The sequence below is a fragment of the Balaenoptera borealis genome (assembly GCF_965194805.1).
Source record: "Balaenoptera borealis genome assembly, chromosome: 18".
Lineage (NCBI taxonomy): Eukaryota > Metazoa > Chordata > Mammalia > Artiodactyla > Balaenopteridae > Balaenoptera > Balaenoptera borealis.
The window spans coordinates 78,494,050-78,510,133 of record NC_138877.1 but is presented as its reverse complement, the minus strand read 5'-3'; the positions used below and the strand labels follow the sequence as shown (position 1 = coordinate 78,510,133).

Below are 16,084 nucleotides of genomic sequence, written 5' to 3'. Positions count from 1 at the left end.
ATTTACTACCCTAAATTTTGAAGAATTCTTTATTCCGGACCTCAGACTCCGATTTATTTTGCTTTTCTATTTTTGTTTCGGCAGCTGTTTTTCCAGAGTTCCTCTCTGCCCGCAGCTGCTGCTTGCTGCGGTTTTTGAACGACCACGATGTTCTTCGGCAAAGCACTCACTTTCCTATTAGGACGCAATCAGGAATTTTCGGGTTTAGGCCGCTGGATTTTCTCCTTGGTTTTATCTCATTACAGTTTATTGCATGCCTGAGCCAGCGCGTTTGCATTAGAAATGAAATTTAAACCCAAAGATAAAGGCTACCACAGATATCGCCACCCAGAAATACATTCTAAATACAGTCAATTTTAAAAGGGGTGGCATCGTCTAGTTGTTAGACTAGTCTGTGTCTATTTTTGAAATATATTTTCTAACAGCCATTCTGTTAATCATACCAAATTATCAACGTATTAAGTATCTTTTGTGTTAATACATAGGTTATAATGGTAACAGAAAGGACAAGTCAGTGACCTTTGATAAAAGAACCATGACCAAGGATCAGATAAATGTAGCACCGCCACCCCCCAGAAAGTGGCTACAGAGGCTGACAGGGGAAAATAAACTGAGTTACGCTACTGACTTCAGCAAATGTGGTTTCTGTGTGAAGGTCTCAAGAACCTTCTTTTCCAACCCTTGGTGTTTTGGTCTCGTCCTAATGAATTTCATCAGTATCAATAGCAGTTATCAGAAAGAAAGAATGTGTGAAGTTAAACAGTGAAGAGGCAGGAAGGGGCCCTCCCACAATGATTCTTGGGTGTCACTCTCCGGGACTCCCTCCATCCCAGAACGCAGTAAACTGTCCAGACGATGTGCCCCTGAATTTGATAAACTTTGGGCTTTCTATGGAACATATCTTGGGGAAAAGAACAATGACCCCACCGGCAACAGATGGGTGTGCAAACCATCATGCCTGGCTTAGAATTCTAGAAACTTTAGAAATGCCTGCTTTCCCATACAAGTTGCCTAACTTGCAAAAACCTTCACAATTTGCTTACGGCCATATTAAAATCTAGATAAGACCCCTCATTTACGAGCAGGCGCCATTGCTTTCTTATCTGCTTTTGAGACATGTTGTAATAAGTCTTGTATTTTTTTTTTTTTTTTTTGGTCTGTAGTGCTTTTTCAATCACTGTAGCTGACACCAGATCATTTCAACACAAGGGACATATCGCACTAGCCCTGTATGAACGTTGACCTAATTTTGTTAATCTTAGATTATTTATCCAGAATATCTTGCCCGTGAATATTTGAAAATGTATAACCATTATAGTCTTTAGGGGAAAAAAGAAAAATGGGAGCACCAATGAAAGTGTTGTCTCCAGTTTTATAACATGATGAAGCACATGAGGCCACACAACACATAGATTAAATAAGCCAAAGAGTGGATTCACTGGGACCTTTGCTGGCACATAGAATTCCCACAGTGCCAGTCTGGGCACCGTGAGCCTGAGCCTCTATGCTTGTTTATCATAGTTTGTTCTTTTACTTTGAGGTGATTCTGAAAAAGTACAAGAAGAGTGGAGTTGACAGTAAGTGGCTAAATTCTGAATTCTGGCACTTCACTTCCTACAGTTATCTCAGTAAATTTAATGAGCGCAAACATGAGTCGTCTCAGAAATAAACAACCTCACCTATTAATAAATACACCATCCTACGCATCCTAAGTGAGATTACTTGAGTTTCTAATGGGATGTTGATGGCTCTTTAGCAGGCTACATGCTAAATTTTCGGTTATTTCCTTGGAAACTCTGAAAAAAAAAAACCAGGCAGTCCAATTAAAGAATTTAAAATTCTATTATTTTCTTATTAATTGAGCACAAGCCTTGAATAACAAGAATGACATTTTCCAAGGAATTAATACAAAGAATAAACCATTTCAATGAGCTTACCCACAAAACCTTGATCATTTTGGGTATTCTACAACATTTTCTTTTCCCCTTAGTTAAATTTAATTTAGCCAAAAATAGAACAGTAAATGAACATACTAATATTGAGTAACAGAAAGGTTCTTTTTATGATAAAAACGAATTTTTAATTTTATCCAAAATTATCATGAGATACTTCCAGTTACTGGCGACATAGACCCATCTCACATTTTTGCTGAATTGTTTTTTCACTACATATATAACTCTCAAGATAAATATGTAAAAAATATAATGTGTGTAGAGCAAATATATAGGCATGCAGACTTTTCATATTACAGTTATACTGAATTTATTATAAACAATATTCTTGGAGCCTTCTCCTATCTCTTGCTGTCATCAAAAGATGAAATACAATTTCTAAGTTTTATAACTTTATTTTTAGAACTCTTGTCTCTGAAGTGTTAAAGTAGACTATTTTGAAAAATCTTATTTAAAATTTAAAAAGCTTGCAAGCAGTTTACTGTAGTCTCCTCGACCAAGGTGTGCCTTCACAGATTTTTAAACCTATGGGTCAATCATAATAAAAAAATCCGGAAGAAATTTCCTTCCTGCTTAGTAGAAAGCATTTTCACTGGGTGTAAATTCCGGCTCAAGCTTTCTGTGTTGTTTGTTTTGTTTGGGGTTGCAGTGGTGGTGGGTGGTGGTGGTAATACCTGGCAGGGGGAAAAAATAAAGCAGATAAGTACCAAAATGCTGACCTGAAATTTCAAAATAGCAGGAAAGGGTTTGCTTCAACCTGTGTAGACCTCAGCGGATAACCTGCTGTAATTTACATCTCATCACCACCCAACATTCGTAGCACGATTCTTCCAAAGTTACTTGAGAGTTCATCTCAGATTGCTGACTGAGATCACAATACAGTAATTAGATGGGATTAAAGTTAAAATGGAAAGAAAATGAATCAAGCAATAAAATACAATGCGTGATGCCACCCCACCCCCACCACGAGTTCTCATGAAAGAGAAGAAGCTTGGAGAATACGTTATGTATTCTAGAGTTACAACTGCAACTCTAGCACAGGTGGTCCTGCGCCGCCTCCTGCTGAACCACAGGCCCAGCTCCTTCTGCCATTTTTGCTTTTCCTCTTCCACTTCCTGAAGGATGCCTGGGAAAGTCAGAGGCTGCTCTGCAGTAATACAACACAAGCCACACACAGGAGCCGTGTAACTCAGGCTGAATTTCCCAACAGCTACATTTTTTACAAGTAAAAAGAAGCAAGTGAAATTAATGTCAAGAATGTATTTTATTTTACCCACTATATCAAAAATATAAACATTTCAACATGAAAACAATATTTTAAAACCATTAGTGAGGTATTCTGCATGCTTTCTTTCACACCACGTCTTTAAAGCCCGGTGTGCGGTGTGCACTCAGCATGTCTCCACCTGGACTGGCCACATGCGAGGTGCCCAGAAGCCACACATGGCCCGTGGCTACCCTGTTGGATCAGAGCAGTCTAAGCAGCAGTCCAGGGAAACACCTTGGGGTAAAGTGAATTTGGACACAAACAAAGTGATGTCTCAACCCACTCTAGCTGGGGACGGGAATCCGGCTCTGAGAGCTCAGAGGAAAAGGGACGGAAATAAACTGCCCGGTCCCTCACTGCTGTGTTTGTTGAGTTCCTACAAGGATTAGCTCACTTGTGCCGTCTGTACCTGGCAGAGCTGTGTGACTTCTCCCCCCAGCCACCAGCCACCCCCAGAATCAGCCAGTCTGTGACTGTGGGACCCCAGGGTGTGTGTGTGTGTGTGTGTGTGTGTGTGTGTGTGTGTGCGCGCGCCTGCAACTCAGGTGTGAGAGTGAGCATGCGTGTGGTCCTGGGTAGCATGTGTGTGTATGAAGGAGACTCTGGGCGCTTGTGAGGGTGGTGAGTGCACAGTGTGTGTGGGTGTATGAGTGTGTAAGAATGTGCATGGCGCATGTGAGTGAGAGCCGAAGACGGAGTCAAGGGCAGGACCAGGCTCCCCAACTCTGTGGACCTGGTCCAGCGGGCCCTGGAGCCGCCTCTGCCGGGAGGCCCCCCACCTCCCCTCAAACTTGACCAGGGCCACCACCTCCAGCCACGCGAGGGCCCCTTCAGGGCTTCAGCAAACGTGTTTTGGATGCCCACCATGAACCAGGTGCTGTCCACACCCTGGAGAGACACTGGCGATCCAACCCGGCAAAAACTCCGCTTCCCTGGAGCTGGCAGTGTCCTCTGCCAGTGGTCGGGTCCGGGGAGCCCCCTCTGGCCTCGGCCCCGCCCCAGCCGGGCTGGTCCCGCTACACTGGGCGCCGGGGCGGGCGTGGGAGAGGCCCGGCGGGCTTGGGGGGTCAGTGGGACTTGGAAGAACAACTGTAGGGTCCAGGTCAAACGCATACAATTTTCCGGGGGAGAAAAAAAGAGTGTTCTAGTCCAATTCCCTCCAAGGTGTCCGCACTTGGGCAGAGCCCCCTACAGCGTTTCCCTGGGGGGCGATCGCGGCCTCCACCCGCACCCCGCCCCCCACCAAACAAGACACAGCCTCTGGGGGCTTTTCTCCATCTATTTCCCTGTCCTCCTCGCCGTGTTTGCAAAACCTTTATTTGGTTGACTCCCCGTCCAATCCTCCCCGCCCAGCTGGTCAGGAGAGTGGAAGGCGCCGGCCGGCCTAGGGCCTGGGGGCGACCTCGGCCCCCCGCCGCTCGGCCTCCGCCGTAATCCTCAGCTCCGGGCTACGAATTGGCCTGGTGGCTTTCTCCGTGTTGACTGCCTTTTCCGGAAGGGGACAATTTCCAGCCCACGGATGAGAGAGAGGAGAGCGGGCACGGAATCCTGTTGAGAACAGCAGGGCAGGTTGACACCGACCGCTGGGCCGCGCGTGAGGAGCGGAAAGCTGCCTCGAGCTGCGCCCTGGGGCCTCCGGGAGCACAGCCCCGCGAGGTCCCCGCGTCCCCGCGTCCCCGCGTGCCCGCGCCCGACCCGCCCGCGCCGCAGGTGAGCCCAGGGCGTCCCTCCGCCGTCCCGTTTCAGGAAAACAAGGTCACCCTGGACGATGGGGGGCGGGGGCGCGAGGCGATGGAGAGGGAGGAGCGTCGGCGGTCGGGGGTGGGACAGGTACACCGGTCCCTAAGACGCGTGTCGCGTGGGCGCCCAGAGTCACGAGCCGTTTGTAGCGGCGCCAAGGGGCGTCCCCTCGTGTAACCACCTTGTCGCTTTAGGGCGCACAGTGGCCCTAACAGGCATTGTTTTGAGTTCAATCTGAAGAAAATAACTTCCAGACCTCTCACTGGTGTTATCATGAGAGCAGAAGATGGGGTTTTGTTAAATTCACTCCATTTGTTACTTTGGTTGCTCTCAGGAATTTAAAACTTTCAAGCAACACTTAAGAGAAAAAGTGGAAAGGTCGACATCTCAGAGTCGCTTGAGTCACACGTCCAAGCTCAGAGCTCCAAGGACGGGGGGGTTTAAAGTCCTCAAATCCACCAGAAAGAGGAAATGACGGATCATGAGCGGTTGTCACTTGCAAAACTCCCCCCCCCCTTTGCTCCCCCCAACAGAAGGGGATCTGGAGTTTGCAACTTGTCACGGAGAAGAGAAGCCTTCGCTGAGGAGGCTGCTAATGAATTCGGATTGTATAGTTTTCAAAATCTGATGTTTTGCAATGATGACATTCGTGTGGCAACCGAGGGTCCGAGAGGACACGCCTGCGCAGCTGCTCGGCGCTTTGAAACGCTCAAGACAATGGGGCCAGTGTTCCCGGCGCTGCGCCTCTGCGCTGCATTTGCATAGTCTGCTCTGCCTGATTGACCATCGGGGCTGTCGCGGGGATCAGCTTTGTTCCCGGATCACTTCGAGATGCCCCGGATGACAAGGCTCAGGTGAGAGGCTAAGTGGGACGTTCCCGACCGCCGCACAAAAAGCAGCCTGGGAAACCCGGCTGGGCCGCCGCCGCCGACCTCAGAGTGGATTTACTTGTTTGCTTTTAAAGACCTCATCAAGCTGCTGGAGAGGAAAGGGAAGGCGTAAGGATTTCAACAGTAATTTACCACGCCTTATTCGGGGAGGGGGTAATTTGGGGTCCCCCTTTATCTAAAAATCCATTGATTTCATGGCACTTTGTTTCCCTGTATTCTTTCACTCTAGAATTTTAAGAGTTTTGCTGCCAAAAGGGAAACAAATAGTTCCATTCCGTGTGGCCAAAAACTGTCACCAATTGAGACTGACTTTGCTCTTTTCCGGAAACACCATTTTGAAAAGTTGCGATGGTGGTCCCTTGGCCAGCCCACCTGAGTTGCAGCAGTGAGTGGAATCCAATGGTTTGCTTCCAAGCGACCAGCCACACCAAGTGCTTGGGTTCAGAAGTCAATCGTTTTCACTTCATCCTGCACATGGCGGTCACGAGCTGATCACTGCCACTGCCGCTGCCCGGATTTCATCTGAACTGATGTTCTGACTTCAGGTCAAAGGCAAAATCTTTGCCACTCAAGTGCCTCTTCCCCCGAGGCCTCAAATCCATCTGCCACCGTGTTTTCCCCCTAACACAGGAGCGCCCGGGGACTGCGGCAGTGGGACGTGTTTCCACACCCAAGATCCTCTCTCCCGGGGATTTCAACCTCAGGGCGTGTAAATATCGCCTATAATTTGCAGAGATGGGGATCCCAGAGGAGGGGTATCGTGGGGGAGGGACTTAAAGCAGAACGGGTGGGTGGGGCAGGGGATGAAGCTGGAGGAACCCAGGCCTAGAGAGGGAGAACCTCTTCTGCAGAAGAAGGAGCGGAGGGCATCCTTTTACCCGGGTCAAAAGACCTGATTCTGGCGCTGACAGCTCCTGGGCTGCGTGGAGCCGGAGGCCGCGTCGGGATGCGCGAGGGCCTGCCGAGGCCCCGCTGGGCCCCCCGCCGCCCCGCCCCGCAGCCCTGCCGGTCGCCCTCACCCCTGCCCCACCCTTCCTCTGCCTCCTGCTCCCCCCGCGCCACCCACGCGCGCACAAGCAAGTGCTGGGTCAGGCGCCCTACAGCCGCGCACGTGGGCACCAACCCCCGGGCCACCGGGTCCCGGGCAGTAGCCGGAATGGCCGGCACGAGGGCCCGCAGGCGCGGGGGAGGCGTTGTCCTGTCCCCACCCGCGTTCGCTGCGCATTACAGCGACGCTCATCTCGGGAATATAACGATTAATCCAGCCGCAGGTTTCCAGATAAGTGATTGTGATGGAGATTGTTGGCGAGAAAATAGACAATTATCCGCTGTTGGCTTTACATAAAGATCGCATTAACTCAAATTAGTTATTAGACAAAAGAGCGTCGGCGCGCGCGCCCTGCCCGCGGGGACCCCCGGGCGCAGCCGGGTCCAGCGCGCGGCCGACCGGGCCGAGGCCAACGGGACGCGGGGCGAGGGGGTGCGCACGAGGGGGACCCCCGCCCCACGCAAGGGCTGTAACGCTGCGCTCGCCGGGACGCAGCGCCCGGCTGCCCGAGAGCCGCCGGCGCGCCAGCTCCGCCCCCCAGCTCCGCCCGCGTCCCCCCACCCCCGCGCCCCCCTCCCGGGCCCTCCTCTCACGCGCGTTCCCCGCGGCGCTGCCCTTCTCTCTCCACCGCCCGCGGCCCTGGTTTTCTGTCCTCCAGCGCAGCCGGGGACGTCATTCATCCCCCGAGGGGGGCCGGCCCTCCTCCCCGCCGTGGAGTCCGACTCGCGGCGCAGGCATCCTCGGCCACGAGGAGCGCGCTTCGACGGGGCGGCCCGGTGACCCGCCATCCTGACTCCCCGCGCGGACACTGTCCCTGCCACCTTACGGCGTCGGGGTCGCCCTACGCGGGACCCGGCTGCCACGAGGACAGATGGGAAAGGCGGGCTGGGGGAGAAAGGGCGCAGAGTGACCCTCGGAGGTGACGGTCGGTGGCCTGGGGGAGTGGCCGGGCCCCGCAGCGCCAGGCTGGGACAGAGGCAGGGCGGTGCGGTCTGGACGCTGGTTGAACAAAGGTTGGGCGCCGTCCACACACCGGGCTGCATCCTCTGTCCCTACTGGTGTTGACCCGGGCCTGTCCGAGCACGGATTTCACTGGCGCCGTCGGTGCAAATGCACAAGCCGTGGGCGGCCAGCGTCCCAGCCCAGCCGCAGGCCCGTCGGGGTGCCCACAGCCGCCGGCTCTCCCTCGCGAGCTGGCCTTCCGGGCCCCCAGGGTCCCCGGGCCCCGCTGAATAGGGCGTATAATGACCCCCGGTTCCCAAGGCAGGCTTTCTGCTGCCTGGTGCGCTTGGATTTGTGTGGTCCAAGCCTTTCCCAGCTTGTCCCATTCTGTCACCGGGATAAGGGGCTCCCTCGGCTCGTTTGCACCTGCGTCGCTTTTGGCTCCTTCAGGAATGCGCTGAAGCTTGTAATCAGCTTTGTGAAGCCATTGAGTGCACGGCTGAGTGAAACTTCCAAAGCTCGAGGAGAACTGGCCCGCTGAATAGCAGCCAGCATGGGGCTGCTCTCCAAGCCAACGGGCTGCCAAATTCCAGCAGAGCCCCTCACAATCGCTCCGCGCGGGCGCGCCGCTTCCCCACACTGAGAAAAGTGAGAAAAGAAAAGCGAAAATCCCAGTCACCGAGCTTGACCGTTTGTTCCCAGATTAATGGCAAACGGCTCCCTCTCACCGCCCCGCCCCCCCCAACTCAGCTCACCGATTCAGGAAATATGACACAGGGAGTTACTAATAACTCCTCATCTGATTTCACACTTTGGGCTGGAGTTTCCCCCAGCTCCGGTACCCGAGTCCCAAGTGCGCCTGAGCCTCGGGCTGGGCATTTGCTGGCTCTTGGCTTCGTACCGTCCTGGAGTGGGGACTTAGGTGGAGCCACGCGGAAGGGTCCCCGTCTCGGGAAAGGAAAACAACTCGGTCCTGTTTCTTCCCTAGGCCCGCTCGCCCCATTCATCAGGACCCCCGGCCCCCTTGGGTGGATTGCAGTGGCTTTGGAAGGGAGGACGATTCGGGGAAAGCAAAGCAGAACTGCCCGGACGTCAGTGTGGGGGAGATGTATTTGCCTCTTTCTGGACAGATACCAGGACTCGAGGCGCGGGCAGCCTGGAGCTGCGGCTGCCACCTACGGCTGTGTTCAAGGCTGCCGTTCCAGCATGACAGGCGTACTCCGAGCCACTGGTCCTACAGAGAGTGCAGTTCCTTAGACGAGGGCCTCCCCAGAGCCTGCTCGCAGGCCTCGGTCCCTCTCAAGTGAGGGAACGAGGTTCCAGTCTCGCTCCCTCCAAAAAAGGAAATCCTTGGCAGCCAATAGATGGGCCGCGCTGCAGACGGCAAACCCGTCCTCCTCCGAGTCGGACTTCCCAGCATCCGTAACCGTCAGCTGGTCGGGGCGGGCCTCTTCCTTTGTGTTGTTACTCGGGGGCTCCGTGTTAGAACAGGGCCTGGCACACGGGAAACACTCGGGACACATTCCTTGCACGAACGTTGTCCAGTTTTGACTCTCGACTCCAAGCCTGGAAGCGGGTCTTCTGAAATGTGGGATCCTTTCGTTCTCCCCGTCGTGCCTGAGGCCCTAACAGACAACACTTGCAGAAAGCGAAGCGCAGGCACGTCACAGTAAACACTCTTCACAACTGCTGCGAGTCTCTTTAGCTGATGAATTCTTCGCACGAGGACTTAGCCTTTCTCGTCTGCCGGTGCCAACGTTTTGAAGATTTGATCTGGATTTCCATTCCTTCCGGGAATCATCACCGCAGGCCTGTAGGGTTTTCTCCTGCCGCAGCACCTTGATTTTGTGGGTGCAACCGAGTGCCTGACTGCGGCTCTGGACCAGAAAGAGTCCCCTGGTGGATGGAAGGGCTTAATGAGTCTCCTTAAACACCTAACTATTACAAAGCGCGGGGAGAATAACCTTAACAGGCAGAGGAGGGAGAGAAAGCTCCCCGTGTGGAGGCCCGGGGACAGGTCTTGGTTACACTCTTATGAGACACGGCGGTGGGGGGGGGGAGGGAAGACTTCTCCCGTTTATACAGGTTGACGTGCCTAAGGAGCTGTAACGTGTCAGCCCCGGGAAAGGGGGTGGTGGCGCTGATTGTGAAAAAGGCAGTTTGAGGGGGCAGACTGTTCTCAAAGGGGTCAAGTGACCGCCCAGGGTACCCAGGGCACCACGGCTGGCATCAGCAGCGATGATAAGAAAATCAGTGAATGCTTTGTCCTGTTTTAAAATGCATCCGATCGTCTGTTTAAGAGAAGATAATCCTCCCGTTCATCCAGTTCTGAACCCCCAAAGTGGCCTGTGAGAGAATCTGGGGCCCAGAGGGCAGTTAGTGTCTCTCCAGGCCAAGGCTTTGGAGCAGCTAAAACGCTGAGCCATCCCGAGCCACGCCGCCCTTTCTGACATTTCAAGTTTCACGCTTTATTACAAAGTTGGTTGTGTAGTTTTCGGCAGCATTTCTCCTTCGAACCATTCTCGGGAGCGAGTTGGGAGGCGATGCAGTAATTCAGAAATTAGTGAAATTTTGTTCTTGGTGGGGCGTTGGATTAAGAGGCTGGGAGAGTGTGATGCGACGCAACGTGTAATTGCATGATAAGGCTCTCACGAGGACTTTATTGGCCAAGTTGCTATTTCTATTCCTTCCTAATCGCGTCGAGCACATTCATTCTCTGCAATCCGTCTCCATAATCTTCCGCGGCACAACAGCAGCCGATAGAAGCATGCATGTTTGGAGAGAAGAGAAAATATGCAGAAGTGTGATAAACTGATGCTAATTATCCATATTTAGGACACCGAGTGCAGAAGATCAAGGCTTACAAATAACGAACCAGAGCCAGTGATGATGGCTTCTGCGTGCGGAATATGTTGGAGGGGCCCAGATAAGGGTTTCACGGGCAGGAGAGATTTATTGGTCAAAGGGTTCACCTTCCACTTTTCCACTTTTATATAGCAGTAAATTATTTAGGCTAAATTCACCAGAACATTACTCTTTTATTTGGCCGTGTGCCATGACTTGCTCTTTCTTTCTGGCCTTTGAATACAAATCCTTGTAGTGTAACATCAGTTGATAAGGGACAAATAATTGAAGTAATAGGTAATTCCCTTTAAATCGGATGTATAGGACGGTGAGGTAACGCTCCCAGGAAGAGCGAGACGAGGGAAAGCGCAGAGGGCTGCAAGTAGAGCAGTATCATCTCTGCCAGAAAAAAATGAACACGGACGTTCACTATATGCCCGTGTGTCCACATCTCTGTGTCCCACAGGCCAGCAAGCTTGTGCATAGAGGCTAGTGCTGGAGCACAGAGGCGATAGGTCCATTTTTCCTGTCTGGAATCCTTATCATTTAAAAATTTAGAAGTCGAAACAAATTCTTTCTCTTCTCTCTTACTGTCCCCACATCACCTCAGACTGACCTAGTATTTAAGATTGGCTCCCAGGGCTTCCCTGGTGGCGCAGTGGTTGAGAATCTGCCTGCCAATGCAGGGGACACGGGTTCGAGCCCTGGTCCGGGAAGACCCCACACGCCGCGGAGCAACTAAGCCTGTGCGCCACAACTACTGAGCCTGTGCTCTAGAGCCCGCGAGCCACAACTACTGAGCCTGTGTGCCACAACTACTGAAGCCCACGCGCCTAGAGCCCGTGCTCCACAACAAGAGAAGCCACCGCAATGAGAAGCCAGCGCACCGCAACCAAGAGTAGCCCCCGCTCGCCGCAACTAGAGAAAGCCCGCGCGCGGCAACAAAGACCCAATGCAGCCAAAAATAAATAAATAAAATAAATAAATTTATTAAAAAAAGAAAAAAAAAAAGGATTGGCTCCCAATCCTCCCTAAGACTTCTGGCTCTGAGAAAAGACGCAGAAAGACTTCGGGCTGGAACTATCGCGTGACATGGCTGTGGGCTCAGTGGTAGAGATTTTCCTGCATTACAATAATTGCCTTGTAAAGGTTCCAGAAAGCAAGCACAAGTGTAGCTTAGTATTTTGATGCACAATTTGTGGGCTCATCGTGAAATTTAAAATATTAACTAAATCCCATTCAGTGGCCCTAACTTTGATTTTTCTTTTTTGACTCATCATCAGCTTGGGTACCAATTGGGAAACTGGCCTCCTTCCTTCATCCTTTGAGAGTCTTCTAGAGTTTTCATTGGGAAATTTTTCAGTTGGTGCTGGACCACCTCTGGTCCAAGGCAATAAGGCCCCTCTGTCAAATGCACAGAGCGATCTAGTGCGAACCACTTATTCTAAATACAAGACTTTTTAGAATAAAAAGAGCCATGCTGAAATTTGGGCATGTAATTTATAACCTCTGTGTAAGGAAGTGTTCAGGAAGAATAGCTGATCCTTGACCACATGGATAAGAAATTATCTGTAGGTTATGACCACTCAATTGCACTTTTTCTTTTCAACAAGCCTAAGATGCCAGTTACTGTAAGATGCATCTTTATTTTACATGCCACTATGAATGAAAAAACTCTGCCACTTATAATTGTGAGCTGTCACTGAGGGTAATGGTGCACTTAGATTCCAGAGATGATAAAACTAAAAATATGTGTCTTAGAACCAAGAGAAAACAGTGTGCACAGTTGTGTTAGTCAAATAATGAATTTGTACCATTTTGCCCCAAATATTTTCACAATTATCCATTATTCTATAGATATTAACTTTCTTAAAATGAATGGATGTGTTAAAATAATATGCAGTCAACACAGGCAACAATTACTCTACAGTTCTACATAGTTTAAAAATGTAGAGTCAAGACGGTTATCCATTCAATTCACCAAAGAAGAACAAAAAAAGAGAAAAAAGACAAATGTTCTTTCATCAGTAATACTCTAGTCATTGAGGCTAAATATGTAGGTTGCTGGCATTTCTAGAAATTACCTATGCTAGAGAAAGAACCCAATTCTTCAATTTATTTGATGCATGCAGATTCCAAAAAATCAATGTGTTACTTCACATACATACATGTCCTACCAAAGTAAAGTGACGAACCGAGGCTGGTTTCGTTTGGTTGGGTTGGGTGTGGGTTCTAGAGGCTGTTAATCTGGATAATTTGTTTCCCAGGATCAGCTTCTCTTCCCGAATTACAGAATTTTTACTGAAGTGATCTGAATAGTGTCTAAACTCTTTGCCTATATATGCTCTCCTGTCCTCAAATCCCCCTTCTTCCCTAACAACCAGTAATCCATCCACGGAAATTAGCAGTTATAATGAAAACAGGATTAAATTCAGAGACAAACCAACAACTATTTTTAAGGTAACCAGTTAAGTGCAAGGAACTAGTTAAACTGCGTATCAGTTTGAAGGTAATTTTAAAATTTAATTTCTTTTTAAGATTAAATTCAGTGTTTTTTAAAATGAGCCTGCGTTCATACACTTGGACGGTGGCAGATTTTCACCCCACTGGCAGTGGGACTTGGCAGAATGTGGAAGAGTAAAAAAGGGGGAAAGTTACCCAAACAACAGACCTAGGAATTCTGAACGTGGCTGCTGTCCTTGCTGCGCCCTTCTGGGCTGCAGGTGTGTGTGTGTGTGTGTGTGTGTGTGTGTGTGTGTGTGTGTGTGTGTGTGTGTGTGTGTGTGCATCCCACGTGTGTGTGCCTGGCAGGTAAGGGAGCAAACGTGGAAGGTGGGGAGGCCAGGAAGAAGACAGGGGAAGCGGGAGGTATTGCAGCCCTGGGTTAGTGTCCTTCTGGAGACCAGCTCGGTCCTTCCTCAGAGCTCAGGATGACAACGCCAGGTGTGAATGTGAGCTCCGTGCCCAACTCCCACTATTGGTGGAAAAGGCGAGTGCTTAGTTTGGTGCATGGCTATGCTCTCTTACTCCTTCTCCCCAGAACCTTCCCCCCACCCTGTATCAACCGACATCAAATATATATTCAGTGCATGCAAACTTCACTAGGCAGCTCTGTCCGAAATACCTCGCCGCCACCGAGTCTCCCAATAAAGCAGAAGAATGGCTTTGTGTGCTCGTCTTCTGGAGTCGCACTCCCGGACCACTTTCTCGGGGGCGTTGCAGCCCCTTTACAAATGTCTCTGAGCTGGATTCCTATCTGCGGGTAGTATATATTGAGGTATCTGAAATAAACACAGAACTCCAATTATTGTTTGCCTGTGGACTCCTTAGCAAGATGATTACAAGATAGCGTAAATACGCTTGGCGTGTTGAAACATACTTTCAGCTCCAACGACTTCAAATAGCTTCTAAGTAAAACAAATAAACAGAATAATGGTGGGATTTATTTGGAATTATTCATTATGAGGCGACCCGAGCCGTGACATTTCCAATCACGTCTTAATTGTCTTTTTAGGAGCAGGAAGGGTTTTCATATCTTGACACATACCTCACCCTGGGCCCCAGGCAGTCTCTCTCTGCCTCGTTCTATGGCTCCCAGAGCTGACGGGATGCTGGGGGTCTTTTGCGGATCGTGCATAGTTTGCTCTGGTTTCTACACATTAAAAGTGAAATAAATACCCAGGCTGACTGTCCTAGATTATGATCTCTGAGTTGATGTGTTAAATGAGCCCGTTGCTTTAAAGGTTCTAAATGACAAGATTTTTACTATTACAAGTAATTTATAGCTATTTCCTGTTTGACATGACAGATCCTCATGGAGAAGTCCAAATTTGTCTGCTTGACATACATTTATTTTAACACTTTCCCCTTCTCCAAATTCTAGCGTGTATTAACTACTGTTTTCCTAGGTGTCAATTTGCACCTGTGGGGTCTACCTCTTGAGGCTTCAATGAGGTCCCGGGCCTCCCCTCCAGATGGCTGCCTGCATTTCAGCAGCTAATGTGGGTGATTACTGCATATTTACTGTAATTTATAAAAATCGCAGGAAATGACATTTTTATTAGTCACTGACTCCACCATCACCAGCTGCAAATGGATGTTATGCATACAAATCCGTTTTTTAAAAACTGTTCTTCCCAAATCACAAGCTACCGGGCACTGTGCTGTTTTACCCTCACTGCCTTCCCTTCTTCCGTCTTCCTAAGACTCCTCTCCCCTTTTCAGAGTTGAAAACCACACAGAAGGCGTCAGCCTGGGGATCTGGACCCAGGCTGCTGTGACTCCAAAGTGTGGCATTAACCGCTGCCTGGTAGCAGCTGGCACCGGGAGGAAGTGACCTGAGAACCACGCGGAGGGAGAGCCGCGACCTTGGACGGGGAGAGAGCGAGGGGGGACAGGGGCCCAGCGGGGGGTACCCTCCGAGGTGTGTCAGGCACCCGCGTGCCCAGCACTTACCGCCACTAACGAGCCTCAGAACAGAGAGAGGCAGGTGCTTTCATGTCCGTTTCAAACAGGGAAACTAAGGCTCAGGGGACACGGCTAATACACGGGGGGACGCTCACATCTTAACTTACATCCGCACAACCGAGATGCTCCAGGCTGCCCACCACGCCCACCTCGGTGAGATCTCTGAGGGCTGAGGAGAGACACGAGGCCCGAGCGCCGGACGTGGGTGAGAGACAGTGGACGAGACACTGGTGAGAGATGTGCGTGAGACGTTGCTGAAGCGCATGCAGGCTGCGAGCATAGGAACTACCCCGAGGGGCAGCTCTGCTTTAGAGAAGCCGCTAAGTCATCGGAAGGGAAGGAAAGGGTGTATGGGGGTTGAACCGCTTAGGGGGGCAATTGAAGGGCCAGGGTCGCGGCTCTTCAAATGGAAGAGGAACCCGGCCAGGCTGGTGCGCAAAGGGAAGCCTGAGGGGCTTGGAGGGCCCAGCTATTTTTCGGATGAGCCCCGTGAGCGTGTACGGATGGACCGAAACACAGCACAGATACTCCCGTTGGACCAGGGGTTCGAGCAGGATACAGGCATTTCAAGCCCAGGATGGGGGGCATGCCAGCTGTGTTGGAAGGTCATGAAGAAGGGAGCTTATGGGACCAAGGGAAGAGAGGGGACGTGTCCTGTTGTGGGTGGGATGTGGTTCAGTGCAAAGGGCATTTCAGAGTCGGGCGGCTCCCACCCCGCAGATCACCCTGCGCCTCGAACAGGAGAGAAGTGAATATGGGAGCGTGTGGGAGAGAGGGTCAGAGAGAGAGAAAGACCAAGACAGAGAGAGTCAGAGGGGGGAAAGGGGGGGGAGGAGGGAAGGGAAGAGGGAGAGAGGGAGGGGAGGAAACGGGAAAGTCAGACAGGGAGACAGGGAGAGAGCTTGGCGGGTAGGGATGTGCTGTGACTTAGGGG

General features: G+C 50.9%; 1 long non-coding RNA gene across 2 annotated transcripts in view; it reads right to left on the bottom strand.

Moving 5' to 3' along the window:
• Positions 1 to 245: 245 nt before the first annotated feature.
• Positions 246 to 16,084, bottom strand: part of LOC309615515 — a 32,866-nt gene continuing 17,027 nt past the window's right edge. For both annotated transcript variants that reach the window (XR_014236899.1, XR_014236900.1), the window contains exons 2-3: positions 13,808 to 13,964; positions 246 to 3,162 (exon numbers count right to left, since the gene is read on the bottom strand). This is a non-coding gene — a long non-coding RNA (uncharacterized lncRNA). The remainder of the gene's footprint in view (positions 3,163 to 13,807; positions 13,965 to 16,084) is intronic.